We start from the raw sequence: 15895 nt of genomic DNA, 5'->3' as shown, positions 1-15895 counted from the left end.
CCATTTTCTCATACAAAATAATGGCGTGACATTTCCTCCTTATCTCCCCAGTCTCCAGCAGTCCCTCGTCTCTTCTCACTTGCTACTGTGTACCAGATTGCCAGCACTGTGCGCATGTATTAGTAAGTGTCAGCGATGGCGTGCATGTGTTGACCTTGCTCTTGTCCAGGAAGTCTCTGTGTTATCTCCTCCAAACCTCTTTACACACAATACAGAGCACAGAGAGAGGGCGAGAGAACAGTTACTCATAAGGACAAACTCTTTTGTGTCATACTCTCTCGTTCTTTCTTCCTCTCAGTTTCTATTTCTCTGACCTGCAGCGTGCACGCACGCACCGAAAGTTGCACAGACAAACGCCAGAGCATCTCTGCATGTCTCCGTGTTCTGTTTTTGAGTGTGTATATGCGAGACTTCGAGAGTGATCGTGAGAGAGAGAGGCATAATGATAATGCAGCATATTCAGATAATATATTGAGGCATTAGTTCTGTACTCTATAAGAGCGTGACTCTTGGAAGGTCACAGCCGGAGTGATGGAGAGGTCCCACTCCTCTTTTTGTCTTTCTTTCACACTCCCTCCATTCACACTGAGTCCCTACAGCATTGCAGCATAAGAGAAATGTGCCCTTTTAAGACCATCACGTTACGTGCAGCTATTGAATCATTTTTGTGCTACGCAAACCTCCCACGACTTCGTTTGTGTGCCCTCACGCGAAAACAAGCAAACACGAGTATTATTTGAAATCTGCATTTGAATCAATAAATCAAATTATTTAACAAGTTGGAAAGTATTTAAGGACAATTCAATATAAGGCCTCGTTGTCACACGATGGTCGGTTAGCCTTTGTATTAATAACCCTGCTTTGTTAAAACCTCAAATAGAAACGTCCAAGGCTGCCACAGATTATTTTGTGAATATTAATTTGTCTAAGAAGCCTCATCCTATGGGAAGAAAACTTGACAAACTACAAGGAAAAAAAAAACACTTACACCCTATTTTCCATTGATAAAAAAATAACATACACATACAGAGAGACACACTCAAAGACTGCAGATGAACTCATACCTCTGAATCATTGAACAGACACACTCAGTCACACTGCTACTTGGAGTAAATCACGACTGTCTGTCTCAAAGTCCTAAGAGACAAAAGAGCCGAAGAATATCAGTCCTTATTTTGGGGAGAGGAAGAGAGAGCAGCTCTCTCTATTGTGTCACGTCTCAGCATATCTGACATCAAAGTAAGTGACTAAACCTCTGCAGGACTGTGTTGTTCAACAAGGAGATGTTCATTTTGAAGACATTCATTAAATATGAAACGATGCTGTAAAATGAGCGCGCGCACACACACACACACACTCATATAAGTATGTTGACAATAATACTCTGGTAGTGTGATGGCAACCCCCAGATTTCCACAACCACTAGTTCCACATCATCTCTTCTCACTGTGACAATGACATGAAACATACTGCATGAGCTGTCTGTCAGGAAACATTCACAAAAAAAAAAATCGCTCCAGATCTCAAAAAGTGTCAAAAACCTTTCTTCACTGTGCAACAAACTAACAACTCTCTGAAGCTGAGGTTTGATTAATACAATTATTTTTTTTAGAGGGGAAAAATAACAAAGAGTGAAATAAAACAAATTCTTTTTACTACAGGACTAATTACTTGATCACAACTGCCCCATGAACAAACAATTTTTACAGACTGACATGCTCTAACAAGGCCCGACACCCTTGTACTTGTTTGTGTCGTGATTCTGGTCACAGTTTCAGATTTGTAACACCTCTAATCCAAACCTTCAATTCCAGTAAGCAAAAGCGTTTACACTGGTAGGAAACCAAGTACACCAGGCTGAATGTGAAATCCGTAAAGCGCAATTTAGAAAACATCCACAATATTCCCACTTCATGGCATGTTCACAAAAATCACTGAATACTAAAAAAATGTAGCATGTGTGTTTCCTGACAGAGAAAGTGGGGTCAAGTTCAAGAAGATAAATCACTTATCAAAGAAAAAGGTGGCACTGCAGCAAAAGCTCGAGTTTAAGTATTCCTCAATGTAATCTCTAAGTAGATTTAATGAAGAGCCGGAACAAGCTCATAGTGAATATTAAGATGATTTAGCCAATTTTAAAGCCCTTAAAGGAAAAATAAAAAGGGATTCAGATGAGTTTTATATCATACAATTAGAGCAACTTTATTCATTTAATTATAAACCAAATAAACTTGATTTTAATGTTTCAGTGAGAGGATTTAGTGAAAAACACAATTTGGTATTTTATCTTAATTTAGACTGTTTTGTCAGATACTGTATAATTTGATTTTACTTTTTATGCCCTTCTGAGGATCCATTTGTTCATTGTTATAGCAGTCCACACTGTGTAGGACTTCATCTGTGTGTATTTATATGTACGAGAGTTAAATAACACTGGTTGTGTCCACATGACTCTCTCACTGGAACAGTGATTTTCATTTGAGTTTGACATTTAAGACATGCTTGCTCCATCTGCATCCATCACCATTACTGCTGCTATACTTAGCTCACAATGAAAGGACGAGTGAGAGAGTGAGATAGACAGAGAGCGAGAGAGAGAGAGAGAGAAGTTGAAATAAAGTCAAGATGGGAAAAAAAGAAAGGAAAAGGTAGAGAGGGTCCAGGGTTACCACTCCTGCTGAGTGGTTTATAATATTACCTTTTGGGAGCATGTTCCGTGAAAGACCTCCCTCTGTGTGTGTGTGCGTGCCTGTCTGTGTGTGTGTGTGTGTGTGTGTCAGTCAGTGGGGGAAGCATTCAGTCTGCTGTAATTAAATGTCCGCTGTTTCTGTGACCCTGCTGAGCTTCAAACACAACTAATGAAAGAATCTTCCATTTCATCTGTCACGGCTGCTCCACAGACACACAAACGCAAACTTGTGTGCCTGCCTCACACTCGCACACAAAGCACTTACAGACTCACGCTCACACACATCCCACCTACCATACCATAACACTAATGAAAGAATCTTTTGGAACATCAATCACGGCTGCTCCACAGGTCAACAAACACACAAAAACATGCAATCTTTTCTCCGATCTGTGCAAACTACGCTGCAGTGCTACGCTGCTATCGCAATATCTGGAATTCAAGTTTTTACGCTACAGTCAAGCCCTGCGTATCGAGTGTACGTGTGCGTTCGCGGTAGCACTTGGTATGCAGGGTTTGTTCATAACTGTCTGTCTGAAGCAACAAGCAGAGAGGGAGGGAAGGACATAAAGCGAAGAGCAAAGGATGGAAAAACGTGATGGATGGATGAATGAGCGAAGCCTCCATTGGATAAATGTCAGTCAGGATTAGAGCGATATGACAGGCAGAACCTCCCTGACTCACACACACACACAAACTTTCACATGTGATAGATGGCAGGTGACTGCTGGTACAGTGCGTCTAGCCCTTCAGGAAAGCCCCTAGCATCGCCCCTGGCAACTGTAACCTTTCGCCTCCTGTGCGCCCGTCCTTCCCCGTCTTCCCCCTTTTCACCTCTTCTCCCAACCCTTCTTAGTCTCTGCGTAATTCCACCTCTTTACATGGGCGACATATTGAAATCTTATTTACTTAAATATTTGCCAACGTCTTTCTTCCTGGCAAATCAGGTTATTACTGATTTTTTTGTAGTTTTGGCTGTCACTCATTTCAATTATGATGACATTTTACTTACCAGAGCGACTGTCTGGATTTAGAAATCATAGCTAGAATGAAGTCTGACAGGTCCAAGACAACACGGATCATCTACTGTAATAACAACACCATATAAACCCAATGCAATGCACCAAAATCATAATACTGAATCCTCATCAGACAAACTGTGTGCAATCAAAGCTTCTTAAGTGCACACGGTCTAAGTGGACCACAGCCAGATTACCTGTGGGTTTGTTTACAAGTTTCCTAACTGTCTGTCTTCTAGGTACTTCTCACTTTATCAAGCTGTATCAAATGTATGTTAGACTTACAGATTGATGCAGATTAGGGCTGCCACGATTAGTCGACTAGTCACGATTACGTCGACTATCAAAATCGTCGACGACTGATTTAAAACGCCTAGTTTGAAGCTTTGTAAGATCCCAAAAGACGCAGGAATAAGTAGTAGGATTTAAGAGTGTAATAACAGACTGAAACAGAAGATGGCAGCACTGCATTTACAAGGATGCCAGCTGCCGTTAAACCCCGAAGAAGAAGAAGTAACTCTGTCTCAGAATTCATAGCGCAACCTTGTCACTACCCGATCCGTACCGGAAACCCGATCGGTACCCCGCATGCGCGAAAGGTGTCTACTTCCGGTCGAAGCGTTTTACGATAGTTACGGGTCAGAGTATCTGTTAAGATGTTAAGAATAATAAGTATATCTTAAAATGTTTGCAATAATGAAGCATTTCAGTACAATGTAGACAAAAACGAAAAATAAAAAGATAGTTACGGATCGGGACTCCCCGATCCTTACTGCGCATGTGCAAAGTCGGACCGTACAAATCGGGTCTACCCGATCCGTACCGCGCATGTGCAGGGGTTTTCTTCTTCTTCTGTTCGTTTAATGGCAGTTTACTCCCCAGTGTACGAGGATACTGCCACCTGCTGACCGAGCGAATGAACCCTATTGTAAACTGAATTGGCGTCATTACAAACGTGTGTTAAATTTGATTTAGTGATAGTCGAGTGTGTTTATGCTTGTCTGTGTGGAGAGGATTGACTGGAATAGTGATGATGATGTCTGCTATCACTGTCAATTGTCAGTAAACACTTAATCGGGTAGTGGCAGTCACTACCCGATCCGTACCGGAAACCCGATCGGTACCCCGCATGCGCAAATCTTACGTCACTTCCTCTATTTGCCAACATTGCGACATTCAATATATTTGAATGATACGGTTAGCGCCCAGTTAGCTCCTAGCATTTCTCACCAGCTCTGCCTCCTTTTCGACTGCCCGGGACATTTAAACAATGGATAATCCGTATACAAACAAAGTCATGCTTTTCTCCTCAACAGAGAGCGTTCCCCGATTGAAAAACAGCGCCGTACAATAAGAAGAATGGTGCCTAATTACAGACTTAATAATATTGATTTAGCAATGTGTCACGTGAAGATTCATCAGCCAGATTAAGTGTTTACTGACAATTGACAGTGATAGCGGACATCATCATCACTATTCCAGTCAATCCTCTCCTCACAGACAAGCATAAACGCACTCGACTATCACTAAATCAAATTTAACACACGTTTGTAATGACGCCATTCATTCATTTTACAATTGGGTTCATTCGCTCGGTCAGCAGGTGGCAGTATCCTCGTACACTGCCATTAAATGAACAGAAGAAGAAGAAAACATCTGCACATGCGCGGTACGGATCGGGTAGATCCGATTTGTACGGTCCGACTTTGCACATGTGCAGTAAGGATCGGGGAGTCCCGATCCGCAACTATCTTTTTATTTTTCGTTTTTGTCTACATTGTACTGAAATGCTTCATTATTGCAAACATTTTAAGATATACTTATTATTCTTAACATCTTAACCGATACTCTGACCCATAACTATCGTAAAACGCTACGACCGGAAGTAGACACCTTTCGCGCATGCGGGGTACCGATCGGGTTTCCGGTACGGATCGGGTAGTGACAACCCTGCTCAGTTTCCAACAATGGCAGCAGCTAGTTTGTTTTAATATTACTCTTATTATTCTTTCTGGGTCACAAAATAAACGTTTAACATATTTTCAGGCGAGAATGTAGCTGTGTAAACCTCAAATATCTGCTCAGTTTATCAAGACACCACATATTTTCAAAAGCGCTCTGACGTTTTCGGAGATGTCTGTTACCCACTAGCTCGATAGCTAGCCAGGGGCAAGGCTCAGTAGAGCCCGTGAGAACACCGGACTCCCGGCAAATCGTTTTCAAACTCACCGCCGTCTTTCGCTACTCGGGTTAACCATATATAAGTCACTTAGATAACTTAAAAATGTTATCGTTTGGCTTTTTTTAGTATTTTATTTGTTCCTGAGTAAATCGGTTTGGCTGAGATTAAAGTTATAGTTTTTACACAGCTGAATAAACGTCAAGCAGACAACTGATTATCAGTGTGAGATGCTCGAGAATGTACTCCGGTGTCCTGTTATATTTTAGATAGCAAGGAGTTTATTAAACTTCACCGAAATAATCTGCAAATTTCATTAAAATTTAATAAACTATCATCTTGTCTTTATTTTTAGTTAGCACATACCTTAAACACTTAGAGCTGTAAGCTAATGATAGTTATATAAGAGCAAATGCATGCTGGTGCAATAAGCTGTACGTTTTATGTCCAATGGATGCATGATCTGATTAGTCGACTAATTGCAAAAATAATCGGTGACTAGTCGACTATCAAAATAATCGTTTGTGGCAGCCCTAATGCAGATACATTCTCATGTATCCAGGCCTGTCACAGATGTATGCAGGGCTCTCCTCAGCAGTGCAGATTTTCATTCAAAAACATTCTGATCATCCAGGCTTAAGACTGACAATGGGTGGAAAGGTTTTAAGTGTAAGGCCAATAAGGCATAACTGTCTAGTTCATTAATTTCATTAGACGTTAGAGACAGAGGCTATTAGTTTGAGACCACTGAGTAAGAATATGGGAGAGATGCAGCACCTCAATAGCAAAGAAAAGTGAACTCAAGACTTTATTTGATTTCTTGCTGTAAGAGGAAGTTTTTTGGGCATCATGTCATCTGATATTGCTCGGAAATTAATTAGCTACACAAATGTTGTTGCCACTATCACCCATTTACTTTTATAAGGCCAGCATTGTTTGCAGTGGCTGGTAAAGTGTGGAGCTTGATTCACTGTGCTCCAGATGAAGAAGCACCCAGAGGCTCTTAACTGCAGCTGGGATGGTTCCCAACAAACACTCAACAGCACATGAGGGAACCCAGCAGTTACTCTCCAATTAATCCTGCTTCTAAACCCTGCCGCTGAATGTCTGTGTGCGTTTGTGTCAACACGTGTGGGGTTTTGTGCTTTCCTTACCTATCAGAGACTTGTTCAGATGAAGCGCTCACTCATACCCAATCTCAGACAGACTCTTTTAAATCCACAAAACAGTATGTGCCAAGAAAACAACAAGTTTCCCCTTCAGCTCCATGCTTAATTTTGGCAGATTGATTTGGCACACAAAAGCTCACACTTGACTGAGTGTGCACATAAGCGCACGCTACAAAAACACAACCATAGTAGCTGAAGTGAAGTAGCAGCTGTAAAATGAGATGATGAAGCACTGCGGCCACTCAATCAAATAAACGAGCGCTGCGCTTTTGCTCATGTACATTTTTCGGTCCTATTTCCAACACGACTGCGACTGTGTCTGCCAAATGAAGTTGCTTCTTTGAACCGTTCGTGTTGCGAATGATCTTGATAAGACTGATTTGTGTAATCAGTGTGACTAACTTAGCATCCATACTTGAAGAGAGCTGCTGCTCACCTGTTGACTATGAACCACAATCATGAAAGGAGATTTCAGAGGGAGCAAATAAGATTAAACAGGTAGAGCGGTGTCTTTCCCCCCCTTTTATCTGAATTCCTTTTTTCAAGGTCTGTTTTGTGCTTCCTTTCCCCCACTCTCACCTCTCTCCCACCCACCTGGATGACAGGGACAGTCAGAGACCTGAGCTCCCTGCGCATGTGTGTTGCTGCACATGTGTCCTGAGGCATCCAGCCATCCTCGCTGGCAGAAAACACAAAACAAATTAGAGCTGAAAAATAAGTTAGGGACAGACGGAGCACATTGCCCATTACCATCTCACAGGCACTCACACAGTCAGACAATCACACCTTCTGTCAAGGTGACTGTTGGAAAAGCAAACAGAAAAAAGTTTTGACTCGATTGTATGGTGACAGTTGGGAAAGACACATGAGACCTTCTTCAGATAAAATCTTATTTTTATGGCACACTTTATAGACACATTTATGGTAGGTTTACTTATTTAATTTTTGAAGATCATTTAAATCTGCTGTATTTACTTCTGTAGGGGTTGGTATAATGAGGTAATCTCATATTTCCCCTATCATCATTTCTATAACATGAAAGCATATTGCTGAATTTATCAAATTTATTAGACCACAAATTGGTTTTTTTTAGAAATCTATCAAAAGCAGCTAAATTGAACTCAATTGAATTTATATTTTATCTATATTTGAACCAAGACACTGGACTTCTCTCAGAAGTCTAGTAGAACATTCAGCCGCATAAGTTTCAGTTTTTCTATTTAAGAATTCAAGTAAATTACTGCAATTTTGCATCTTATTAAAAACAAATAATGATGTGCTTTGCAGTAAATTTGAAATAACATAGATAAAAAACAAAAACTATATTGATGGCAGCTTTGACATAAGCATTTCATTGGTAGTGTCTAATGACTAGTGTCTTTTGACTGCTTGCTGTTGCTATAAATAAAAAAAGGATTATTTATTGACTAGAAAATACTTCTGTAAAATATTATTTGGTAACCATAGTTCTTAATTCTATCACACAGTGTTTGGGTTGTTAAGAAGTGTTTTCTTTTATTTGAACGCACCGTCCTTGGACTAAAATATTACTTCTTTTTTATTTGCTTGCTTTTTAGACCATTGAGCTTTTTATAAAGCCACATTGTAAATGCATCTACCTGACTACAGTTAATTTCACTCAAGATGATATAATCAACATAAGACTGTTACTTCCCACAGAATGAGAGAGACGTGGAAGGAAGAGTTGAGTTGCATACAGGAGTATCAACTATTAGCCGTGATGTCCTTCAAATCTCTTCTAAAAAAATATTTTGCTCTCATGTGATGTCTCTTGTTTTTGTCCTTCTCCATGTTACTCTGTTTTTGTCATCTCTTATTGTTTTCTAATTAACGGTGTATTATTTATTCTCTTTTCTTGAGAAATTCTTTTTGTGACAATTTGTGTTTTCGATTTTTCAGGACAATGTTTTTTGGTTTTTTTTACGTATTAACTTCTTTAACATTACTCAGTTTTAATTCTGTTTATTATCTCTTACTTTCTGTTTGAATGTAGCAATGTGTCAAAGCACTTTGTAAACCCGGTTTCAAAAGGTGTTATATAAATATTTTATTTTACTTTATTAGAAATACTATCTGGACATTATATGATCAGGAAAAATGGACAGGCCCTGACATCACCTCATCTACTGGGACTGTCCCAGCTTGACTTTGTTTCCTACTGGAAACTATGGTATGCTCAGTTTTTACACTCGCTTGCTACTAAAGCAAAAATCCAGGAAAGCAATCTCCTGCAATCTCATCCTAACAATCTTGTCAGGATGATTGCATGCTTACTGACAAACCTGTGTTTTAGGTTCTTTGTAATCCTAAAAAAGCATTCAACTCTATGTACTTACTATGCTGATGAAAAGTTCTCAAAGATCTTCCTTACCGTTCATTTTCACCTCAACCTTCTCTATTTTCTCCCTGTTATGAATTATAATGATACCTAAACTAACATGAGGCTATGAGTCTTTTTCCTTCCCATATCTCAATCTCTTTTCCCAACTATCCAAGCAGTCCTGTGTATATCTAGAAATCTTGGTAGTCAAGCTCTTTTCTCTCTCTGGCAGTAATTAGAAGGTAATTATTCTCGCAAGCAAAGGGGAACATGGGGAACCTGCAAATGTGCATGAGTGTGTGTGTGTATGTAACTGTGTCTGTGAACGTGCATGTGATATCTGATTCTGTGTATCAGGGGTTGGTGTGTGTAAACATGCAGCTAGCATCCTGTCATGTGAGATGTTGAAGCTGTTCCACCCACAGTGTGCTTTAACGAATGCACCTCAGCAGCCGCTAATACACACGCAGTCGATTCCACGAGTGCAGAAATGTTCCCATCCTGCTGCAGAAGAACAGGTAGCTCTCCAAAGTCCTGCACTATGAGCCTCCACAAAATACCTCCTGTTATCAGAAGAAATAGAGAAGGCACCACTTACTTTTTTGTCATTGTTGTTCTCCTTGTCCCTTTCGTGAAAACACACACACAGACACGCACACACAGGTCAGTGAGTTCAAGCACTAAAAGACAAATCTGAGTGAAAACTACTTGTTTCTTAACCCTTTAAGACCATAGAACCAAGTCCGCCAGAGCTTATATTATATTTTTACATGTTGTAGTGCCATTTCTGGGAGCATTTCAAGTTGATATACATCAATACAACCATTATAGCCCAAATTTAAATAATATGTATGCATTAAATTCTGTATTCTGTTTGAACAGGAGGCATGTTTGTAGGAGGATTGTGAACATCTGTGTGTGTGTGTGTGACTGTCGCTACTGCTTTCAAAGCATTAGGAAACACAGGTAACTCCTCAAAACACAGCAGTCTTCCTTTCATGCCAAAACGAGGGTGCTAGAACAAAGCCTTCTCTCCTCCCTGTGATATATCCGCCAAAATATGGAATCACTTGAAGTTGCTGTCCTTCCCCTCTCTACTTTTCTGTGTTGCATCTTGCTTAATGAACCCTCTCCTTTAATTCTCTCAGCCAGGGTCCTGGAAGAGAGGATGGAGTAAAAGAAGACTGGCAAACATTATTCAGCCTGAAAAAGGAGAGGAAGTTCTCCCATCTGTTAGATTGTTTCTATTACCGTGTGTAATCTCCTCACGTTGTCGTCAACTCTTTTAAGTAAAAGAAAATTTCTTCTCTTTTTTTAAAAACTAAATGACATGTTTTTCCAGCTAAAACAGTAGAAACAGTAGAAAATTTAAATTTTCTATTTTTTGTCAGATACATTAACAACATAGAAACATGTAAGGAGAGATCTAAAAAAAAAATGCAGCGACTGTGTAGTTAGAAAGTATGCATCTGCTAGCATTAAACTTCACATGTATCAGATCATCTGATCACACAAATTTCAGTCTCTTCTGTGACAAGATATTAAATTTGCATGCTTCGTGTACACTGGGATTTAAATGTTTCAATTGCACTTCGTATTATCCAGGAGTATATACTTAATGAAATTGCAAACAGTAAGAGACTAGTAGTGATGTGGCACCAGAGAGCATTGAATGTTGAAATCTAGCTACCTGTAGAGACAGGAGTAAAAACTGCTCGTAATATAAAGCTGGTGGGTAACAAAGTATCAAATGCCAACTCTGAGGTGAATATGCAATTAAAGCAATAACCAATGGGAATGTAGGATACAACTAACACACATATAATGGAGCAGGAAATGTATAAACAGGATTACCTGCACAACCACAGCCAGGAAAGTCTACTAGGAAACTGTTGTAGGAAACTACAAAGGAATGTGCTTCAAAAGAAACATTAAAGGAATGAAAAGTGCACAAATTGATAAATTATGTGAAAAAACAATGCATAGTTCCCCCAAGCTATTTAGCTGTAAAAAACTTAAAAACCTACCCAGCTCGACCAGTTTAGATGATATCACTGTAACTAAAACATCTTAACCAGCAGAAGTGAATACACTACCAAACTGGTACACCAGACAACCTGCAATCAAGTTGAGCTGAAGAGAGATTTCAGCCATATCTCCGAGGTTGTTTTGTCTTTCAGTACAAATCAAAATGAAAATAATAAATGTGACAACACTTGTTCTCTTAAATTTCCTTTAGAGACACAAAATGACATACAGTGTTAGCAGAAACACACTGTAAGAGGATTACATGTACATGCACCTTCTTAAAATAAAATTTGCAATGCAGATTTTTCAAACCCATATTCTTTACATCTGCTTGTCTTCAACCCTGTGTTAGCTGCTGATGTGGTGCGTGTCTTGCCGTATACCACCACCAGTTGATCAGTGGAATAATGCGAAATTACTCTCAGGATAGTCAATTATGTAGTTTGATGGAGTGTGCAGAAAGTCAAAGACAAACAACACGGGGACACAAACATGCTGCTGTGCAACAATAAAAGGTCAAAAACTCCATAGCAAACCTTCAGCTCACTTATAACCCCTACAAGAGAATGAAGTGATTGAGTTTTTCAAACAAAGTAATAATTTACAGCATAGATTGTGCTATATTTTACAGCATGTCTCTTAAATGAGCCTTAAACACACTGCGTTATGAAAATGGAAATAGAAAACAGCAGCCTACCAAACCTTTCAGCACACAGTCCTTAAACCAGCACAGCAGGGTGAGACTATCGGCCTCTATTAGAGCCTGTGCGACATTGGGACATTTTCCTTTTGTGCAAATTATGAGCAGGGAGCAAACTGTTGCTATGGAGACAGTAGTTAGTGATGCGGTGAGCAAAGCCACACCAACTTGTGTGGAGGAGAGGACTAAGCTGAACATACTGTGAGGATCACAAGCTCCTGCAGCCACACACACACACACACACACACACAGTCCAAGCAAATAAAAGGCTTTTACCGATATGTAATTTTCTTTCTGAGTCAGGCATTCTGAATGCTAATTTGGTGTGGTCACATCTTAAACCTTGGATGAAGCTTTTTGAACACTCAGGAATAAGGGCAGAAGAGCGTATCATTGAAGCTGCTGCACAGTTAGAGGATGTGGCTTTGCTGAGAGGAATGAGACACCTGCTTGGGGAAAAAACAGATAACATCTCACCACCCTTAGTGCCCCTCTTAAGTTATTATAGGGAAGAAAAAAGTGGATGGATAAATAGAGCACACGTTTTCCAGGGATAAAATGATGAGGGGGGATGACAGGAGAGGAGATAGAAGAGGCAATTACCTCTAAATATAGTTTTAGTGCAAACTGAGAGAAAGGCCATGTTTGCGAAGTGTGTGTCACTATGTGAAAGTGAGTGTTGTTTTATTTGTCTTATATCCCCAAGTATTCACTATTGGCCTCCAATGACAACCACAACAGCAGACAGCCAATTCAATTCAATCTCTGTCTGATTGGAGGGAACAGATCTGATTACCTCTCATAGAAGGCACACACACACACACACACACACTCAAAATGCCGTTGTTTGTGCTCTAAGATTCCCCAGGGAAAGATGTTAGAGTAAATGGCTGCGGTGATTGTGCCAGATAGACTGGATGTGTGCATAATATCCACACGAAGAAGATAATGTGTTTGCTAATCGCACACCAGAGACAAGCAAACACACACCCACACAATCCACACACACTAACACAAAGGCTAACAGCTGCACAGCTATAACCCTTAACCACTCTTTTCATGCCGATGGCTGCCAGCTACACTGTAGAAACACCCTCCCACACATCCAGCCACATCCCATTGTGGGAGAATCGTGATTTTTCAAAGTTGCGATGCCTGCGAGTGTTGACAGCAGCGGAAGTTATTATAACTTGTATTCATATTTGATGTCGCATTAGGAAAGACAGACGTGCACTAGTCGATGTTTTATTTGAGCATTTGATAACGTTATGAATGCAATACCGCAAAGGAAAATGACAAAACTCTGTGTAAGTATAAAAGTCAGTTTTGTAATGTTTACATGTAGCGGTTAGGAAACGAAGCACAATCAAATCATCCAAATGATTGATGGTTACCTGCCAATGCGACTGCTTTTGAAAGAATGACAGTAACAATTTAGCAACATTTTACAAGCCGCAAACGTTCATTCACGAATCCGACAATGACCACACTTGTTGGAACAACAATACGGGCACAACGCCAGCTTCAAAGAAAACCAGAGGGGTTTTTAAGATTTTAAGTTTTTCTTCCATTTACTTTTATCAAAAGGCAGGAGGCAACATGAAAATTTATGCTCCACCAACTGTGAATAAACGATGCAGACAATTTGTTTTTTTCAATGCTATACGAGTGACTCAACCTACTCTTGTTTTGACAAGAAACTTTAGATCCTCTGGTGGGTGAACCAAAAGCATAGCATGCATTCGGTACCCATTTACTAACAGCTTAAATCTATTCAGTAATTATTTTAACTGCACTGCGTTTTTCACAACCGCATCGTTGTTGAAAGGCTACAGCGATGTAATGTCAGAATGATTTGCGGTAAAAGGCGAAAATGCAATTCAAAGATTCTCCAGAGTAAGGCAATGGTACATCACACTTCATTAGCAGGTGGGCGCTGAAATGTAAAAGTTTAAAGTGGAGACAAAACTGTCTGCAGCTGTTGGCTCTTCACAAATGTCAAATTGGCTTGCTGTTCTAATTTGACATTCACATAAAAGTGTTTGTACTGGCAGACTGTCAACTCCATCTTTTATTAATAATGAAGAATATCAAAATGAGTTTCTTTAAAAAAAAAAAAACGTTGGCATACTACTGGAGTCTGCTCATCCCCTTAACGTCAAGGTTGGAATCAGCAGAGAGGGAAATAAACAGCGTGCAAAAATGTGATACAAACAGAAGAGGAGGGAGGCGATAGGAAAAAGAAATCAGAGGGGAATAGCGAGGTGGAAAGATCCAATCTCTCTGGATTTATTAGGGCTTAATAAAGACAATTATGTCTACTTCAGGGATCAAGTCTGACCAATACTGACTAATTTACTGTTAGAGTATCACAACTTGGCAATTATTTCACTACGGTCATGTAAATGCTAAATATCAAAGGTTATCTCTACCCTGTCATAGTAATTCAATAAAACCTTCTGCTAGGGAAGAAAAGAGCTCTTAGAAAAGTGACCCCTGAGCTAACAATGGAAGCACAACTGCATTTGTACAAAAAACACATGCGCACAGACCCACACACCGATCACACAACATCTGTGATAAATGTATGACACATAGCAGTCTCACAGTCTTTTTCATTACATTCTTCTCCGAAGAACTCGGAAACAAAGGCCCGAGATTAAACGGCTCTCATTCGCAATGACTCATTAGTCTCACTCACTCCTCACTCTCTTCATGATCAGTCTCTGCTCTGTGTCTCACTTATACAGGACAAGGTCATTTAGGAGTCTGTGGAGTGGGAGAAAGAACGATGAGAACGGGAGAGGAAGGACATTAGAGGAGTGAGGAACTATCCTTCGGGGATTTTCACTACAACAAAACCACTATTTACACCCTAATGACAACCATCTATTCTGTGGATCTATTTTCATTCAAATTCAGCCACTCCAGAGGGACAGAAACCAGAGGACTGGACAAAAACATGTATAGGTTCTGCATAAACACAGGTCTTACACATGAAGCACATTAAGGTTTCCTATTCCAAAATCACGCCCGTTGCTTGTGTGTGGTATATGATTGCATTTGACTTTCATCACCCTGCTGAGAGTGTGTGTGTGTGTGTGTGTTCATGTCTGTTTGTGTAGATTGGGTGTGCTTGTGTCTGCCTGTTTAGAAGAAAGACCCAGATCAGAAGAGAGATGAATTAACCAATGCATGCGAGCCAATCTCAACAGGTCTGTGGCTGAGCAAATTCTACATCCCATTTGTAAGAGAGACATACGGATAGAGACGAGTTATAAGGTGAGATATATGTACAACTGTGTGTATGTGTGTGCGTGTGTGCGAGAGAGAGGGAGAGAGAGAAAGAAAGTGAAAACCCTTAAGTCTCAATGCTGAAGGCAAACCATTCATCTTCCCTCTCATATGCTCTTCTGGGCTTCAATCCCAGTCCCAGTGTGTGTGTTTTTGTGTGTGTGTGTCCGCATCTTCCAAATATGGAGAGCAGTCTGAATGATGAACATGATCTCCATTGCAGCAGAACAATACTATTTCTAAATAGGACATGAGAGGCATTCAGTGTTCCCTCATACACTGTGTATGGGGGAACCAATGCTTGTTTGCAGGGGCTCAGGCGCACCATGTGCAATGAGGCATCTGCTGCAGGTGATAGCGAGTGTGTGTTTCTGTGCAGTTGCGTGCATCCATTAAGTGTCATTCCCAACGGCCTCCAAAGTTTTTGCTACATCAATCAGATGCTTATTCAGAGAATGCTGGGCGTCACTCTTACA

General features: G+C 40.2%; 1 protein-coding gene across 9 annotated transcripts in view; it reads right to left on the bottom strand.

The window, feature by feature from the left end:
• Positions 1-15895, bottom strand: part of dab1a (DAB adaptor protein 1a) — a 221281-nt gene that overhangs the window by 33668 nt on the left and 171718 nt on the right. The window lies entirely within an intron of this gene.

This window comes from Neolamprologus brichardi, chromosome 23, assembly GCF_056152115.1.
Source record: "Neolamprologus brichardi isolate AB-2024 chromosome 23, ASM5615211v1, whole genome shotgun sequence".
Taxonomy (NCBI): Eukaryota; Metazoa; Chordata; class Actinopteri; order Cichliformes; family Cichlidae; genus Neolamprologus; species Neolamprologus brichardi.
Note: the sequence above shows the minus strand (reverse complement) of the source record. Positions and strands in the feature narration are given on the sequence as shown.